The sequence below is a fragment of the Delphinapterus leucas genome, chromosome 8, assembly GCF_059928025.1.
Source record: "Delphinapterus leucas isolate spDelLeu-1000000601 "Yukka" chromosome 8, BTC_Dleu_Yukka2, whole genome shotgun sequence".
Taxonomy (NCBI): domain Eukaryota; kingdom Metazoa; phylum Chordata; class Mammalia; order Artiodactyla; family Monodontidae; genus Delphinapterus; species Delphinapterus leucas.
In genome coordinates this window covers 1,336,447-1,347,529 of record NC_143136.1, presented here as the reverse complement: position 1 = coordinate 1,347,529, position 11,083 = coordinate 1,336,447, and positions in this window count along the sequence as shown.

Below are 11,083 nucleotides of genomic sequence, written 5' to 3'. Positions count from 1 at the left end.
CCAGGCATGGCCATCTCCGGAGCCCGTGGCCGACCACCCAGAGAGCTGGGGGCAAGCAGCAGCCGCGGCTGCCCGATCTCATCCGTGGTGCGGGCACAGGTCATGTGTAAGACGGACGCTGGGGCCTGTGGGTGGGTCCCCCCTGGACGGTACTGAGGCACTGTTGTGGCACCTGCGGTTCAGCTTGGCACACAGTCCCTTGTGGAGGCCGGCAGCCGTGGCCCTCCCCCACACAGCAGCTCTCGCTCCTGGAATGTGGGCCCCCCCCCAGGGCAGGGACCCGGTGCCCTTGTCCTCTGCGGTGTCCCGGGTGCCCAGAGCATGCTGGGCAGCGGGGAGGCACTCAGTGCACGTGTTGGCCCAGAAAGGAGTGGACATCGCAGCACCCATCTGGGGGCGGGAAGGAGGGAATGAACCACGTTTTTGGGAGGGCGGTCCAGCCAGAGGGTGGAGCCAAGCGCCAGGGTGGGTGTGGCGACGCAGCGGCCAGAGGCGCGAGGGCTCTGAGGGCGTGCGGGTGGAGGGCGGAGCTACATGGCCCTGGGCCACACATTGAAGGCGGAGCTGATCAGACTTGCTGAAGATCTGACGTGAGGTGTGAAAGAGGTTGACGGTGATGCCTTTGTAACGGAAAATATCGAACTCAACAGCAACATACTGTTGCCTAGAAAACAACATACAGAAGATGCTAACTGTCTCCCAATCAAACTAAACACTGAAAATAATTACAAAGTCCCAGCAACACATTCTTGAACCTAACAATTTACAATTCATCTACGTACGGACAACAGCTAGTGCATTTCAGAGGGAACAGAACCCTGGTGGGATTGTCCCGAGGACAGTAGAGCCAGCAGCCTGGAGCACCCAGGAGCACGTGTGCCCGGGCAGCAAACAGAAATGGACACTCGATCACCATTAATCCTGGGGGGAGAGGTCCAGCTAGGCGGCTCTCGGGTCCTGCACAAAAATGAATTCTAGTCTGATTATAAAATTACAGGTAAAACCATAGTGCAAGAAAATCGTTTGTAAAATCTGGGCACACCCTTGTATAATCTCGTCCAGGGTTGCTCCCTAAGCAGCCCAGCAAACCGGACCCTGAAGGACAGAACAGACGAAGTGAAGAAAAGAGTAGAAAATTCCACGTGGCCAAGTTCAACTGGGAGAAGGCCCTTTCCACAGGAGAGGGAGAGGGGATGTGCTTTAGGAAGAGTCCTCACAAGTCGGGGAGAGCAAAGCTCTCCAGTGAAAGCAGGGCAAGAGGAAAGACAAATGTCGAATCGGAAGTGTGGAAGTCTGCTCACACTGGTACAAGCGTTCCCCAGGGGACCGGACAGGGCGACAGTGCCAGAGCCCGTGACTGATGGTGCGGTGTGGGGACACGCGTGGTGACCTCCCAGAACGCAAAACTAAAGGTGTGAAGAGTTAACGCCTGTGAATTTAGACAAAGGGGAAAATAGGCCAATGGTGTGTGTGCAGCACCCTCTCACAGGTGAACGGTGAACCCAAACGCCCTTCACAGGGGCATCGGGCAGACGTGCTCGGGTTCCTGCGTGCAAGTGACAGGACCGCGCGGTGCTCTAGGAAGGCAGGTTAAGGTCGCAAAGTTAACCTTTGTTTTAATTAACGTAAATGGACAGAGGGCATGATAAAGCTCATGTGTGCATGGGGTGCTTGAGGACATACACGCATGTATGCATGCGTGCACAGACGAAAGTCTAAACATGTTCGGCATAGTTATACTTGAGTAGGCTCGGATGCTTTACACTGAGTTCATCTTGCATAACCAGAATAAAACAAACTTCATCCGGGGAAAATGATACTGCAGGTGAGTATTTAGTAGCATAGAGAGATGTTCGTGGCCTAGTTTAGAACACGATCGTGCTCCCACTTTAGATAGGCATGTGCGGCTGTGTTGTGTGTACGTGTGTTGTGTGTGTGGTGTCTGTAGACACAGAGATGAAGCTGGAAGGACACACAGCGCAGTGCCGACCATGGTAACTTCCGGGTGTCGGGATAGTCGTCGTTCGCTATTTCTTACTCTTGTGCACCCACCCATGTTCTCTAACTTTTCTAAGAATCCTTGTTAGGACGTTTTCCTCTGGCGGATGCAGTGGGAGGCGGCCACACCCCCGCCCCTCCCCTCCCCAGGAAGGCCCTCCACTGCCATGTTATGTGTCCCCCCGGGGGCCCTGCAGCCACAACTCGCTGAGGCTGCTACAGAGGCCCAGCCCCCAGCCTCCATGGAGAGCCCCTCTGAAAAGCCAGCCCAGCTCCAGAGCGACACACGAGGTCATTTCTCACTCTGCCCACAGGCCTTCCTCTCCCCTTACAGGAGCATAGGTCGGGACGGCCCCCAGCACACCTCCCACATAGGGAGCCCCGTCTCCCACAAGAGGCTATGAAAGTCAAGCAAAACCACCACGGCTGCAGATGCCGCCTTGACCAACAAAAAGCCTGCCTGGTTGGGGTCCTCACCTGCGGGGCTCCAGCCCCGACTCCCTGCCCACTGCCATGCCCCGCCCTGCCCCACTCCCCACGGTTCTGCTCTCAGCAGCGAGCCCCCCTCCCGCCACCTCCTCCCTGGAGACACCAGCACCTTCTTGCCCTCACTCCTCACCACGCCCTCCCCCACCCCCTTCCCCCCACCCCCTCCATGAGAGCAGACGCACCCCCCAGGGGCCCACCCTCCTCACGCTGTGCTCCTGGCTCACGGTCGCCCTCTAGTTCCTCCTCCGTCTCAGTCCACACCCAGCAGCCCCCCTAGAACACCCCTGGCAAAGCAGACACTCAGTAAATGCACGAGGAAGAAATGAACGCGCTAGACACCAGCGGACAGCCTGGAGCCCGTGGGCAGAAACGTGAGACACCCAGCCCATCCCTTCTGAGCCCAGATGGAGAGCAGGGCTGTGGGTCCCCCGTCCCAGCGATAATCTCTAGAGCGCGCTCCAGCCGCACCCTCCGGCCCTCCTGACAGACGGCCCAGGCCCACGGGCCCAGTGAGATGGCCAGCACAGACGGGGAGCCCCTGGCCCGGGTAGGGGCAGAGAGGGTTAAAAACACCCCAGGGGGCGCCGCTTTATTGGGGGTCAGGAGGGAGACCTTGCTCCGCACAGCCCTACAGGCGCAGACCCCCGCCCCCGATTCCTTGGGGCCAGGAGCCCAGAAGCGACCCCAAGGGGCAGGTGCCAGCAGGGGAGAACAGGCAGCCCGGCCTCCCGGCGGGAGCAGCCTCGGCACCAAGTGCGGCTCTGCCACTGAGATCCTTCCACCCTCCAGTCCTCGTCCTTCCGGTGGGCCCCTGCACAAGGAACTGGCAGGGACGAGGAGAAGGTGAGGGGCCTGGGCCGTCCCCCGGGGGCCCGCACGCCCTCGAGGGCTGGCGGCTGCTGCTCCCAGAGCGGGACTCCGCTCCCCACCGCAGCACCAGGTGACCACAGCCCGACTTGCGGTGAGGGCTGCACAGCTGTGCCGTGCTCCGTGCGCGCTCGTGTGTGGGTTACACGGCAAGGACTCCCTGTGCGCTGCGACTGCTCCTCAAAGAGGACCCAGACACCGGTGCTGCAGCCCCGACGTGAGGGGGCTGCGAGCAGATCCAGGGTGCACCCCACAGGGGGCCTGTTATCAAAAGACCCATCACGCAGGGGGGAAACGGAGGTGACACTGGCTGTCAGAGCTTCGGGGGCACAGGCCCGCGGGCAGGGTTGAGCCCAGCGTCTCTGGTGGAACCGAGGACAGGCTCTGAGTAAGAACAGGTAACACCTGCCCCCCCCAGCCCCCCGCCGCCTGGCCACGTCCCAGGGGACGGTCTGCACACAGCCCTGCTCGCCACCGGCCTCACCGGGAGCACAGGGCCAGCGGAGAGTCACTACCCACGCACCCTCAGCTCCCCTCGCAGCCCACCAGAGGGGGGTGGGGAGGGTGGGAGAGGAGGGTGCTTCTAGAAGCAGACTCCTGCTGCGACGGACACCCGGGTGAGCGGGTTAGGAGGAAAGTTCCAGAAGCAGCCCCAAGGCCAAGTGCCCTGCAGTCCGGGGAAGCCACTGTCTAGCAGGGCCTTCCAGTGTCAGCAGAGCCCCCAGGTGTCCAGCGGAGCCTCCGGTGTCACGTCACACCTCCAGGGAGCCACGGGCACACTGAGCGTGGCATCGCCACCTTACACGGGGACAGTGCCCTCCCTGTCCCCACACAGACCCATCTGGGAATTCTGCAGAGTGGCTTGAATTTGAGCAATTTCAGAGAATGATGGGGGATACTTGCCCGGCCACCCTGCAGGCCGGTGCCTGTGTTCTGGGAGCAGCCCGGCCCGACACCTGGACTCACCGATGGCCATCAGCTAGTGGCAATCCTTCTTGCGGAAGTCGGTCCAGGCTTTGGTCTTGCAGTATGTGCTGCAGGTCAGGATCCCGTAGCAGTGGGTGCAGGGTGCGAGGCGCACCCCAGTGGAGCGGCCACACTCGTAGCAGAACTTGAAGAAGGGAATCCTGCAGGGGAGCCACGTGGGCCGTCGGGAGGCACCCGTCACCTGTGCTCGAGGCCCTGAGCCCCAGGGCCTGCCCTGTGTCCAGTGCGGTGCTACTGGGAACAGGAAACAAGCCCCGTGCCCTGGAAGCCACCCAGGTGCTGGCCGGCCCAACTGGGCAGGAGACGACACCACACCGTTTGGGGACCCGCACCACGGCGTGGGAGTGGGGAGGAGTCTTTGGTGGGGGGAGCAGACTCCTAGCGGGCGTGCCTCGGGAGTGGGCCTGGCACGCCTGCGTCAGGGGAAGAGTGAGCCCGGTGGGTGTGCCTCCCCCGCGCCCCACCCCAGCCCCGCCCACCAGGGTTTAGTGGGCGGGCGCCGTCCAGGATGCCCACCGCCCGCAGCAGGGCCAGGCCACTCGAGAGCCGTGCTGTCTGGGGCAGCGCAGGTCGGGACCGGCCCGGCAGCACACCCAGCCCACTGCCACCCTCAGCCACTCACTGCTCGTCCAAGCCCAGGCCCTCGGGCAGGCGGTGCCCTTCCGCTTCAGCCGGCCACAGGGGGCCAGCTCCGTTGCACCGAGAGACCGCGTTAGCCCCCAGGGGCCCTCCTGGTCACGCGTGACGCCACATGCGGAGGGGGCTCTGAGCTGCCCACCTCGACCACCCTCCTGTGGTGGGCCCACCCCTGGCTGTGCGGCAAGGCAGGCAGGCGCCCCAAGCCTTGGACAGCCCCCAAGCAGGTCTGAGGGCACAGAGTGGGGCTCGGTGTTGGCGGCGTCCCTCTGCTCCTGCATCCGGGCCCTCGGACCCACAGCCTCCAGCCCCGGCTCTGTGTCCGCTCACCACGCCTTGAAAGGCCACCGGGCAAGCACCAGCTTCTCTCTGGCCTTGCCCGGCGGCTCACACCCCTCTCTGGAGGGGAGACTCTTGGCTCTGCTCTCTGGCCACTGGTGGCAGGAGGCACAGTGGGCTGGGGGACAGGAGGGCAGCGAGCCCCCGACAATAATCATCACAGGCTCAACCACGTCCCTCCACCTTCCTGCCCTTAAACAACACACAGTCCTCCCGAGAAAGGTCACCCATCCTCCGCTTCGCCAGCACCCCTGAAGATGCAGGAACTTCACAAAGAAACACCTGCTGGCAAGTAGAGAAGAGCAGAGAAGGTGGGAGCCCCTCATCCCCCCGCCAACCGCCACGCCCACCAGCACCCAGAGCCACTCCCCACGCTGCTCTGGGGACTAGGACGTGGGTCAGGAAGCCAGCTGTATGACGAAGTGTGCAGGGCCAAAGCCACCGTCCTGAAGACCACATGGCACCAGGGCGATGCTTCTGGGAGGGCTGACAATAAAGCAGAACTTAAAAGTGGATCTGATGGCACCTCGGTGTCACAAATCACCTCTTTTAAAGGCAACAGGGAAGTGACAAGAGGGCATGTCTGTTAGAGTGCTGGGACTCTTTTGTGAACAGCTCTGTTGAGACCTAATTCATATTCCATCCAATACCCCCATTTAAATGTGCACAATCCAATGGCTTTTAGTGCATTCACAGCTGTGCAACCATCACCACAATCAATTTTAGAACAATTTCATCCTCCAAAACGGTTCCCAGCCCGACAGCTTTCATGCCCCGATTCCCCTACCCCTCCATCTCTAAGCAACCACTCATCTACTTTGTCTCTGTGTATTTTCCTGTCTGGACAGTTCATATAAATGGAATCATATAATATGTGGTCTTTCACGACTAGATTATTGTGCTTACTACAATGTTTTCAAGGTTCATCCATGTTGTAGCATGTTTCAGTACTACATTCCTTTTTATGGATGAATAATACTCCAATGTATGGTAGACCACAATTTGTTTATCCATTCATCAACTGATGGATACTTGGGTTGTTTCCATTCTTTGGCTTTTATGAATCATGCTGCTACAAATCTCCGTGTGGACATGTGTTTTCATGTCTCTTGAGTATATGCCTAGGAGTGGAATTGCTGGGTCTTATGGTAACTCGATGTTTAACATTAGAGGAGCTGCCAACTGTTGTCCACAGCAGCTGCACCATTCCCACCAGCGGCGCACGAGGGTTCCACCGCCTCCACATCCTCACCGACACTTATTATTGACTTCGACTATAGCCATACTAGCGATTGTGAAGTGATCTCTCTTATCTCCCTGATGGCTAATGATGTTGCGCATCCTTTCACGTGCTTATTCGCCATTTGTGTATCTTTCTTAGTAGAAATTTCTATTCATACGCTTTGTCCATTTCTTAATTTGGTTGTTCGTCTTTATTATTAAGTTGTAAGATTTTAAAATGCATCCTAAATACATACAAGTCCCTTATGAGATATATGATTTTCAAAACATCTCCCATACTGTGGGTTATGTTTCATTTTCTTCATAGTATCCTTTAAAGCATGAAAGTTTTACATTTTCATTTATTTTTTTCTTTCCTTGCTTATGTCTAGGAATCCATTGCCAAATCCAAGGATATGAAGATTTATCCCTGTATTTTCTTCTCAAAGTTTTATAGTTTAAGCTCTTACATTTAGCTCTTCAATCCAAATTGAATTAATTTTTCTATGTGGTGTGAGGTCGGGTCAAATTTCACTCTTTCGTGTGTGATCACCAGCAGTCCCAGCACCGTTTGTGGAAAACACTGTTTTTACTCTCACTAAAAAGTCTTGGCACCATTGTTGAAAATCAGTTGACACAGACACATGGGTTTATTTCTGGGATCTATTCTACTCCATTGTTTCTATATGTCTATCTTTAGGCCAGTATCATGCTATCTTGATTACCGCTGTTTTGCGATAAGTTTGAAATTGGAAAATCAGAGTCCTTCAGCTTTGTTCTTTTTCAAGATGGTTATGGCTATCCTGGGACCCCTGCCATTCCATATGAATTTTAAAATCAGTCTCGATTTGTACAAAGAAGTCAGTTGGGATTCTGATAGGGAGATGTCTTTCCATTTATTGAGGCCTCCTCTAATTTCTTTAACAATGTTTTGTGGTTTTCAGAGTATAAATTTTACCCTGGTTTCGTTAAATGTATTAATAAGCATTTTATTCTTATTGATGCCATTGTAAATGGAACTGTTTTTGAAATTTCACTTTTGGTTTGTTCCCTGCAACTGTATAGAAATACTATTGATTTTTGTATGTTGATCTTATATCCTGCAATCTTACTGAATGTATCTATTAGTTTTAATAGTGTAATAGTTTTATTTTTAGATTAATATTAATATTTTTATACTTAGTCAAAATAGTTTAATACTAGTTTGTTAGTTTTAAAAGTGGTTTCCTAAGATTTTCAATCTGTAAGATGATATCTGCAAATAGAGTTTAACTTTTTCCTTTCCAACCTGAATGCCTCTTATTTATTTTTCTTGCCTAATTACACTGGCTAACAACTCCAATATAATACTATATAGAAATGGTGAGAGAAGACATTCTTGTCTTCTTCCTGATCTTAGGGAGAAAGTATCTAGTCTTTCATCATTGAGTTTGATGTTAGCTACGGGGTTTTTTGCAGGTGCCCCTTATTGCGTTAAGGAAAGGCCCTTCTGTTCTTTGTTGTGTGTTTTTATCATGAAAGGCTGTTGGGTATTTTACATCAAATGTTTTTTCTACATCAATTGAAATAGTTTTTTCTTTCATTTCTAATAATCTAGTGTATTACATTTATTATTTCGTTGTTTAACCACCCTTGCATTTCTGGAGTAAATCCCACTTGGTCATGTCAGATAGTCAATAGTTCTTTTGACATGATGCTGAATTTGGTTTGCTAGTATTTTGTTGAAGCTTTTTGCATTTATATTCATAAAGGATATTTGTCTGTAGTTTTCTCATAATGTCATTGCCTGGCTTTGGAATCAGAGTAATGCTGGCTTCATAAAATAAGTTAGGAAGTGTCCCCTTTAATTTTTGAAAGAATTTGAAAAGGATTGGTGTTAATTCTGCTTTAAATGTTTGGTATAATTTACCAGCCATCTGTGCCTGGGCTTTTCTTTGTTGGGAGTTTTTTTTATTACTTATTCAATCTTTTTAGTTGTTGTAAGTCTGTGTAGATTTTTTATTTCCTCTTTAATCAGTTGTGGTAGATCATGTGTTTTCAGCAATTTGTCCATTTCATCTCAGTGATCCAATTTTTGTCATAAAATTGTTCACAGTATTCTCTCATAAACCTTTTCATTTCTATTAGTTTGGTAGTAATGTCCCCTCTTTTACTTCTGATTTTAGTAATTTGGGTCTTCACTTTTTCCTGGTCAGTGCAGCCAGATATGTCAGTTTTGCTGATTTTTTTCAGTGAACCACCTTTTGGATTTATTGATTTTCTGTTGTTTTTCTGTTCTCTGTTTCATTAATGTTTGCTCTAACAGACACACGTTTATCCGGCTACTAACGAGCTTACTTTAGGTTACTGTGCTCTTCTTCCACCAATGTTTTAAGGAGGAAGGTTAGGTTACTGATTGAGATTTTTTTTTCTTTTTAATATAGGCATTTACAGCTATAAACTTCCCTATAATCACTGCTTTAGCTGCATTCCATAAGTTTTGGTAAGTTGTGTCTTCTTTTGCATTCATATCAAAGCATTTTCTAATTTCCCTTTTGATTTCTTCTTTGACCCCCTGGTTATTTAGGAGTGTGTTGTTTTATGTGATTTCCCCAAACTTCTTTCTGTTATTCATTTCTAATTTCATTCCACTGTGGCCAGAGTACATAATTTGTATTATTTCTATCCCTACAAATTTATTAAGAGTTTTGTGGGTTTATGACCTAGCAGAAGCAGACTCACAGGTACAGAGAACAAACTAGCGGTTACCAGTGGGTAGAGGGATGGGGGCTGGGGCAATATAGGGGTAGGGGACCAAAAAAGGGTTATGGTGGGATTATATGAAATCACGTGTGTGAAACTTCTGAAAATTGTAAAGCACTATGGAATTTAAAAAATCATTCGATTTTAAATGTTTTAAAAAAGAAAAGAAAAAATATTATAAATAATCCATGAAAAAAAATTTTTTTAGGTGTGTTTTCCAGTTCTGCTATTGAAAAGGCCTAAAAATAATAACCAACCAATGCAGTAGTGATGAACACACAGATCGTGGTTTCTAACTATCACGTCCCACTAAAGAAGCCAGGCTCAACGTGTAAGCAGTCGACCCTGGGTGCAGGGCAGGAAGTGTCTGAATGAGCCCGGAACTCCTTGCAGAGCAGGGGGCAAGAAAGCTACCAAAGCATGCTGGAGTTGAGTCAGAATTGCAAGAACTAAACTAAAGAGGCTCTCCCTGACCACAGACGGGCCCTGGGCATCAAAACGCGTAATGACTGCAATGGACAGAAACACATCACACATATTAACAGCCAGGAGTTGACAAAGATACTAAAAAAAACCTAACCCCCACTGATCACCATTGAAGACTGTTAGGAAATCAATGTATTATTCTGAAATAAAGAAAGGGGAAAGATCATGTTATCTTGCCTTTCTTGGACAAACTACCTCAAGGTCACCGAAGAGCTGATGAAGGATTTTTTTTTTTTTAAAAAGCAAAGAAGGGTATTTATTGGTTTACATAACTGAAAAGCCCAGGGAATACACTAGCTTCAGGCATGGCTGGATCCAGGGGCACAAACATTGTCATCAGGACCCAAGTCTCTCCATCATTTGGCTCTGCTTCCCTCTGTACTGGCTTCATTCTTTGACTGGCTCATGGTTTGAGCTTTTCATCCTACAGAGCTAGGCAACCTTAGCAGAGCTTCTGAGCTTCTCCTCCACAGTTCACTAAAACTCTCAGGGTTGGGTATCACTGGACCAACTTGAATTACATGACCATTCCTGAACCAATCACTATGGTCAAGGAGATGGACTGTGCTGATTGATCTGGTCACTGGTAAGACCAGATATTGAAAAAGTTTCATCTCTGCTCATAAAGTTGAATGGTTAACAGCTGGCATTGGTTCCTTCCTTGACAATAAATGTATTCCGGAAAAAATCATGAGGAGCAAGTTTGTCTTCTACTCAGGAGGCTTGTAATCCATTTGAATGTAATAACCACGCCCAATAGCATACTCTGGGTGACACTATACAGTTTCAATGTAAGTAAACTCAGTGGTCGTGAGTTTGAGAGCCCAATTGTCTTGCTGACAGGAAGCAGGACAACCAGCCTCCCACTGGCAAATGGTTCTGTGATACTCATCAAGTCAGGGGTAAATATTAAGTTCAGTGGAAAAGTTCTCTTATGTTCCTTTAAGTCTTTTGCCAGGTTGAACTGGTACATTTCTGTGAGTACTGGCAAATCAGATTCATCTCTGTATTACTGTAGAAGAGAGGAATGGACAGTGATTTCAATCTGCTCTACTCCTTCAGATCTGGTGGAAAGGGGCCCAAGTGCTGAAGATGATCTAATATATATAGGCATAGAGGCTGACTCGGCAGTTAAAAAAAAAGAAAGAAAGAAAGCTTCTGGTCAAGGAGTATACAGCACAGTCCTTCGTGTTGTGAACATTAAGTCCTGGTGGGTGAGGTGCAGACTGCTTCTGTTCAGAACCCCTTGGTGGAACTGGGTATAAGAAAGACCGAGATCAGCTGTAGTCTTCTCAAGACAGCCAGTCTGATTGCAGCC